This window comes from Hemicordylus capensis, chromosome 1, assembly GCF_027244095.1.
Source record: "Hemicordylus capensis ecotype Gifberg chromosome 1, rHemCap1.1.pri, whole genome shotgun sequence".
NCBI classification, from domain to species: Eukaryota; Metazoa; Chordata; class Lepidosauria; order Squamata; family Cordylidae; genus Hemicordylus; species Hemicordylus capensis.
This window is the reverse complement of record NC_069657.1, coordinates 84,727,341-84,735,872: the sequence shown is the minus strand read 5'-3', so window position 1 is coordinate 84,735,872 and position 8,532 is coordinate 84,727,341. Positions and strand designations below refer to the sequence as shown.

The window sequence follows — 8,532 nt, the reverse complement described above, 5'->3', positions numbered from 1 at the left end:
TACATCAAGATATCCACTTATATTTCAGCCCATAACTTCTGGTTTCCAGAGATGGACACTTGCTAGTATCCATTTCCCTTTTTCTGACCTCATCTGTTATCATTCTGCAAACCAACCCCGTCTCTTCTGTTTGGTTTCTGGATCCATTCTGCTAGCTGGGCTTGGCTGTGTTCCCCATTCTTGTGGTCTGATTACAAATTTATGTTTAAAGTCTGCTTAAAGCCTGACTGACTAAACTAATAGTAACTGGCCCAGACAATATATTACATAGTGACCCCCCAGAGCTGGCCCTATCCTATGATATACTTAATTCCCTACAATGAGAACTCTGGATAAGGAGTAAAGTAAAGTTGTGCCATCAAGTTGGTGTTGACTCCTGGTGACCACAGAGCCCTGTGGTTGTCTTTGGTAGAATACAGGAGTGATACCATTGCCTCCTCCCACGCAGTATGAGATGATGCCTTTCAGCATCTTCCTGTATTGCTGCTGCCTGATATAGGTGTTTCCCATAGTCTGGGAAACATACCAGCGGGGATTTGAACCAGCAACCTCTGGCTCACTAGGCAACTTACTTCCCCACTGTGCCATTAGGTGGCTCTGGATAAGGAAAGGACACATTATTTTATATTTGTCAAGTGATGCCCTCCTATGTCTAGGGCCAGTAGTTGCACTGCCCTACCTGAGGCACTGATTTGTCAAACCTAAGAAATCACTAAAAAAATACTTTTGAATCTGTGACATGACAGCTTCTATTTAAGAAGGAGAGCTTGTTTTTAAGAATAGGATAACTTTTGATTTTCAAAAATTGGTGCTAAGTGTGCCCCACAAAATTGATAATATTCCAGATTCCGTCCATCTGCCCTGCCCAGCTCTGTCCACCCAAGACTTTCCCTGGCACATGATGGATTTTTCAAGATCATAATCTTTCTGAAGAGAGAGGAAAGCCCTAGAACAGGGTGCTTAAATGGAGGTCGGGATAACAAATGCAGGGATGGTCAGCTTCTTCAGCCTGGGAATTGGATCCCTGGCCAGTGGGCAGGGAGCCGAGACTCCTCTAGCTAAATGAGCCCTCCACAAGGCACATCAAACACCATAGCAAACTTGGAATAAGTGGACTTTGAAAAGTGGACTTTTTCAGGCTTGCTCCAAATGTTAGCGATCATTTATTTCAAAACGTTTGGAATGAGCTTTCCAGTGCCTATGATTTACTGATATGATATCCTGCATAATTTCATCCATCATTCTAACATTCGTTCATAAGGTGTTCACTCATTTAAGTAAGTTTTTCATTATGAGCAGGTAAAAGCTTCTGGACAGACAACTGTTTGTATTCAACTTGTACATTTCTGATGCTAACAGTTCATAGACACTGGCTTGGCAACAGGGTTATGGAAGTTTCTGTTGGTTTTGAGGAAATCGCTGGTTTTCTATCCAGCCACAGCCTATCCCATCTACAGCACCTTTTCGGTCACCACGAATAGTTAATGTTGCTGCTGGAGAGAAGGAACATTGCAGGACCTGTGAGCAAACATCTACTTGCATGCTGAGAGTAGAGCTCCTAAGGCAACAGCTGTTTAACAAGCACTTGGCACACGCATTTTACATTTTTTAATTTTCTATTTTATCAAATGTGTTTGTTTGTTTGATTGATTGATATCAAATAAATCTGACATAAATTTATCCCTTCCAAAAATGGATCAGGGAAGTTTATGTTAAAATAAAAACAATTAAAATCAATTAACAGTTAAACTCAAAAACTATATAAAAAAATATAAAACCAACTGACAATTAAAACAGTTTCAAAACCCTGGAAAGCCAGGTCAAACATTTACAGTTTAAAAGCAGTTTAAAAACCCTGGAAGGCCAGGCCGCTTTCCTGAAGGCCAATAATGAATTCAGATTACGGATTTCTGCCAGAAGTGCATTCCACAGTCCAAGAGCAGCTACAGAAAAGGCCGCCTTTGAGTTGCCATCAGACGTACCGGTGGTAATTGGAGACAGACCTCCTCAGATGACCTTAACGTGCAGTGGGGATCATACCGAAGAAGGTAACCTGGACCTAAGCCATTCAGGGCTTTAAAGGTAATAATCAGCACTTTGTATTTTGCCCAGAAACATACTGGCAACTAGTGCAACTGTTTTAAAATAGGCATAATATGGTCTCTCTGGGTTGCCCCAGAGACCAATTTGGCTGCCGCATTTTGAACTAACTGAAGTTTGTGAACTATGTACAAAGGCAGCCCCACGTAGAGCACATTACATTAGTCAAGCCTGGAGGTTACCAACTGATGTACCACTGTTCTGAGATTGTTCTCTTGGACGCAGCTGTCGAATCAGCTGAAGCTGATAGAAAGCACTCCTAGCCATGGCCTCTCCCTGAGATGCCAGGGTGAGGCCTGGATCCAGGAGTACTCCCAAGCTGCATACCTGCTCCTTCCTGGGGAGTGTAACCCCATCCAGCACAGGAAGCTCTAACTCATCCCTTAAATTCTGAACCCCACAATGAGCACCTCCGTCTTGCTTGGATTCAGCTTCAATTTGTTATCCCTCATCCAGGCCATTAATGCCTGTAGGCAGGCATTTAGGGAATGAATGCCATTTCCTGATGATGAAGATGAAAAGGAGAAGTAGATTTGGGTGTCATCAGCATATTGATAACACGCAGCACCAAAACTCTTGATGACCCCAACCAGCGGTTTCATGTAGATATTAAAAAGCATTAGTGACGAAATGGAGCCCTGAGGGGCTCCATATAAAAGCTCCTGTTTTGAGGAGATGCTGTCACCAAGCTCCACCATCTGGAATCTACCTGAGAGATAGGAATGGAACCACTGCAAAGCAGTGCCCCCTATCCCCAACTCCCCATGCGACCCCATGCTGCGACCCAGAAGGATACCATGGTCGATGGTCTCGAACACCACCGAGAGATCCAGAAGAACTGGCAGAGTCATACTTCCTCTGTCAATTCCCCAGTAGTGGTCATCCATCAGACCAACCAAGGCTGTCTCAACCCCATAGCCAGCTGTAAAGCCAGTTTGAAATGGGTCTAGATAATAAATTAAGTGCATCAATTTCAATTTAAGGGGATACTTAATTCATTCCTATTGGACCCAATTGGACTTAAATATGGTGAACTTTGACTGGATTGTGACCTAAATTTAAGCATGTTCAACTGCCTGTCCACAGATGCTTGCTCTTTCATGTTGAGTTATAATTAGTTTTCTCCATAACATTCCTGCCTGGGCCTTACATTGCACTGCTGAAATAGAAAACCCACAGTGTACCAGGTCCTGCAGAAGAACTGGACTCTACCATCATGGCACATTAGCCCCTTCTCTAAATGCTTGAATCATAAGAAAATCTACTCTAAGGAGCCATTTTGGTGGAATAGCAGAACCCCATCATTTCAGCAGAACTTGCTATAAATCCTCCTGTTCTGGGGATAAAATATCTCCCCCTCTCCCTCTCTCTCACACGTCAGCCTAGGTTATGCTTTCCTGTTCTGATTCCTCAAATACTCCTGTCAATGCAACAGATCAGGCAGACAAGAGATCAGTGATGCTATAATAAAAAACAGGGAAAGAAAGAAATCCACAAAAGCAGCAGCTGTTCACATTTCAGCAGATGACACATTGATCTGAAACCCTGCAATTTCACTTGACACTCATTTTAAATATTGATGGGGGATTTCTCTCCCCCCCCCCATGCACCTTTGATTTCACAAATGTCACTGAAGGTTTTTCTTTGGAAATATATATATTAAAATCAAATGGCTTGGGGGGGTCATTTAAAAAAAAGAATCCTATATTTGGACATCCTTGGGGATTTAGCTCTGGAATTCAACATACTAGGTTTGATTTTAAAGAACCGCAGTCCACAATTTAGCACCATGGACAGAGGGCCCATGCCTAACCAACAGAAAAACCCTGCTTTGAATCATCCAAACCCCTGCTTTGAATCATTGCCCAGTATACAATAAAAGCACCTATTTAAGAGTGAATGGAATAAGTAACCATACTGAAAGCACGGAATTAGATCTGACATCAACACAAGGGGTGTGGCTGGCATTGTGCACAAACATGCTGCCCATCTCTCCCAGCCAGTGAGGGCTTTGTTCTCCGGTTAGGTATTTCCTTCCTTGTTTGCAAGAGAGAGAAAGGAAGAACCTATCCAGCATACAAAACCTCACTGGCTGGGAGAGGCGAACAGGGAGCACATCTGTGCCATGATGCCAAGAATGCCCCTTGATGCTGATGCACCCATTTTCAAGACTGGGGGTCCCAGGGCCACCTCCAACCTTGCCATGCCCCTGGATGGCAGGGATGAGCACATTGCATTGCATGTAAACAAAGATGGTGAGTAGCAGCAGCATGGCTTCCAAAGAACACTCCAGGCTGCTGCTTTGGGGTTACCTTAGTGGCAGAGGTGGGCTGGAGTGCTCTTCAGCAGCCCACCATCTATGCTTACCAATAATGCAATGTGCTCATCCCCACCACTGCAGCATTGCAGTCATGATGAGTGCATTGCATATTGTAAATAAAGATGGTGGGCTTACCAATAGCTGTCCCATGGCTGCCCCACTGAGCCCTAAGGAGGGGGCCGCAGCAGCAATTGACCCCACAAAGACCTGGCTCCAGCACTGAAGCAGGACGGAGTGCCTGGGATCTGGATTAATATTCCTCCACCAAATTGAACCTTAGTCTAGAACGCAGACTTGGGAAATGGAAATTGCTTTTCTAGTGGAATGAATAAGAATAGTAGGAAATGTTCAGTAAACTTATGTAGGAGACCAATTATCCTGTGTGTGTTTTTTTTTTAAATAAGGCACTTCCAAATTACTCACGTTGAACAAGGTTGTATGTTGGCACTATGACTAAGTCCACTTATTGCAGATCAAGATGCTCCTCTTTCAGCAAAGTTCCACTTCCCAACAGTTCTGTTGGCCTTTGGTGTTTTTTCCTCCCTCGCTTGTGGTTAAGGAGAAATTAATTTGCTGGCAAAAGAAAGAAATTACTTCAGTCTCCCTCCTAACTTCTTTTGCAAACATCTTCATTAAGGCCATTCCCAAGGAATTTCAGTGCCTGAGGCAGAAATCCAAATCTTATACAGGGCAGCCTCATTACCCCATGGATCCAACATCTGTGGCTTTGCAAATCCACAGTCAGGGAACTGACACCTGACTTTGACATATGCATGAAAAAAAGAGTGGAAAGGGGGTTCAATCTGCATATCCACAGATTGGGGGGTGGCCGGAAATGACCTCAGAAGTCATTTCCAGCTGCCATTTTGTCAAACGGAGCCATTTTGTGGCTTGTTTAAAAAACATTTTTCCTCAAAAAAAAAAAGAGAGGAAGAATTTGGACTTCTGGAGGGTATTGCTGGATCTCTGGAGGCCCACTGAGCATGGTAGGGCACTTTATTTAATCCTTTTGGACTGTTTCTTGCTGTTTTCTACAATATTTTCGGGGGCCCAGGAACCTAACCCCCTCAATCCCATAAAGTTAATGACTCTTTATTCGCGTGTCGCTATTTATTATGTTTATTTATTTAGTACATATATATACACCACTATCTGAGGTAATTGCTGAAAATGGAACCCACGCGAATACAGAGATCCACCTGTACTCCTCCCACTAATTAAGACAGGCCAAATTCATCAGGAATTACCTTGAAAAGTGCAAGAGATGAACAAGAACCATGATCCTTATCATTTCAACAAGGCAGCTGTAGAAGAACTTCCCAGTTGATTGGGCCATGGGGTCAGTTGGCCCATCTGCCTCCCACTCTGGCACCCAAAACCATGTCCCCTGAGGCAGCTGCCTCATCTTGCCTCATTACTGTGCTTCCAGGGCAGGTGGAAGGACTCTTCCACAGGTCTGAGTCCTGGCACCTCTCCTTTGAGAAGCCGAGCAGATTTTGCAAAAATCTCTTGGAAGAGACTGCCAGCATTTTGAGACCCCAGCATCGAAATGGACTCGGGGCTGAGCTTGCTGTCTCAGCTGTGCCCTCCCTTGGAGTTTCCTGCCCTGGGAGGAGACATTTCTGAGTCACAGCAAAGATAATACCATATTGTAATTGAGGTCATTTTCACTCCTGTCACTTTTTCAGCACTGGAAACGTCAAATACATCATTCTGTCTCTGGGAAAGGTCAGGCACAGAATCTGCTTGCCACAGCTCCTATTGTGCTGCTCTCCACCTGCATGGGACAAATTCTGTCTCCCTGGACACTGTGAGGCCATAGAAATGGTTTTTGTTCTCCTCACCACAGGCAAGTCCCAGCATTTCTCAGTTGATGCCTAGAAGTGAGGCTCCTCTCTTAAAGACAGCAAAAGAAAAGATTGGTGCAAACTAGGGCCAATGTAGGCATGACATGGGCAGCCATGTTTGTTGTGCCCCTTTCTTAGAATGCTGTCTTGTGTGCAGGCTTGCTCACCCCTGAGCAAGGTTGGAGTGGGCCCTAGGACTGAAAGTAGAGATGGGTCCCTGCATCCCCCCCTTCTTTTTCAGAGAGGCATGGGGGGAGAGCAAAAAACAAACTGTTACCCAGTTGGTGGGCCCTCGGGGGACCAGGGACATTTCCCTCTCTTTGTTCAATTGTAGCTATGCCCCTGTGTATAGGATTAATTTTTACACTCAAAGGGGTGAATGTGTGAAACAAATGGAAAGAAATCTCCTCCTCCACTTTCTTTCCTCCCTATGCTCCATCACCCCAATTAGCTTTCTCCCAATCTGGTACTGGTAGTGATCCAGGCTGGAAGATGCTTACCTGAACAGATGGAGGACAGGAAAATAAGCTGAAGAAGTTCCCTCACCTGCATGTTCCTTTTGATGTCAAAAGCCGATTTCCCCGACACTTTAGAAGTGAATGAAGTAGGTATATGAATGAGCAAACATGGCTGCCCATATCTAGTCTAGTGTGGTTTCAACCCCAAACTCCATGACTTTAGTACCATTGGTTCCAGCAGCGTTCTGGAGGTGTATACTGAGGCAGATCTGGCCAATGTATCTGTAGGATTAAATGAGCCTATGTGTACCCATGTGCATACTCAGAATGTTGCATTAGCTGGTAGGCTTGTGAAAAGAAGGGCAGGCCATGCTGAGTCATATTGGTAGGCCATTTTTCAGGACTACATACTGTATTCCTTATTTAAATGAGTCATCTAGGGCTGAACACCTTTAGGAAGCAAAGAACGGTAAGAGAGAACAGTGTGTCCCTGAGGAGGAGGGACCCTATAGTTCAAATGTACATTTTAATACTGGGCCAGCCAGCACCAGCTGTAATTCTGTTGCTCACTCTTTTGTTGTTCATGTGCTGCAGATCTCACACAACTGATTATTCCTCCCTCCGCTCGATTTCCTCTCCATTCATTCTGAATCGCTCCCATAACATGGCAGGAGATTTTTTTATTCTCATCTGTCTAAGTAGTTCCTAGATGTAAAGACTTTCCTAATCATGTAGGCAGTTGAGGTTGCCAGAAAAGTAACACATACACACAGACAAACAAACCTCAACATATAAAGCTGCCTTGTGCCAAGGCAGACATTCTAGCCCAGTATTCCCGATGATGACTGGCATTGGCTCTCCAAGATCTCGGGCAACAAGAGACCTTCCTGAGCTCTACTACCTGAGGTTCTTTTAATTGGCAAAGCTGGGGATTGAACTTGGGACCTTTTGCATGAAAAGGGCATGCTCTACTACTGAGCCACAGCCCCTCTTTCCCTTACATTTAAAAACAATGGGGGGGGATTAAAAGACAGGCATAGGTGCAGTTAAGGACAACCCAAAGTTGGACAAATGTCTTCAGCTTCCAATAAAATCATTTCCCTTTCAGTTTGTTGACTTAATGCACGGCTGCACAATGCTGGCCCTCCAGCTGAGGTTGGACTACAACTCCCATCATTGCCAGCCACAATCAGGGATTATGGAAGTTGTAGTCCAACAACAGTTGGAGGGCCCAAGTCGGGCGGCTTTGGCCTAATGGGATGGTTGTAGTAAAGCACCTATTGACAAAACCCCCTTTTCCTACCATATATTCTGTCCAAACCCTTCCTTCTTGGTTAATTCCAAACCCAATAATTGCTTTCCTGACCATCCCTCCTTCCCCATCCTCCCCCAACAACAAAAACAAACAAAAAAGCCAGAGAGGAACCATGAGACCTTCCATATGAGGGTGGAAGGGGAAAGAAGCTCAACTTGCTTTGCTTCAAAGGCAGTTTGATTATCCCAGAGTTGTGTTCGTTGATTGGACTCCTGTTTCAAGCTCCAGCTCCCCATGGATAGACACAAGGCTGTAATGAACAGCATGGATTCTTCCTCCAGAGCTGATCAGACACTGAGATCAAAAAAGGATAATCAAACTGGGTGGAAAAAAATGGAGCTTTTACATGGTTCGCTCCCATGCTAGTTCCACCCACCCTCATTAGTCAGAAGAACTTGGGTCTCTCTTGTGCAAATAAATGTGTCTCCTAATGCAATCAGGGTACAAATTGCTGCTGCTTTCATCTTTCCCCCCCTCTCTTCAGAATTTTAA

General features: G+C 44.5%; 1 long non-coding RNA gene across 1 annotated transcript; it reads right to left on the bottom strand.

Annotated features, from left to right (window-relative positions):
- Positions 1 to 1,242: 1,242 nt before the first annotated feature.
- On the bottom strand, positions 1,243 to 8,329 carry LOC128335692 (uncharacterized). Its single transcript, XR_008311687.1, has 3 exons — positions 7,296 to 8,329; positions 4,844 to 4,993; positions 1,243 to 1,493 (listed from the first exon to the last, which is right to left on the bottom strand). It is a non-coding gene; the product is annotated as an uncharacterized LOC128335692 (long non-coding RNA).
- Between the last annotated feature and the right edge of the window lie 203 nt (positions 8,330 to 8,532).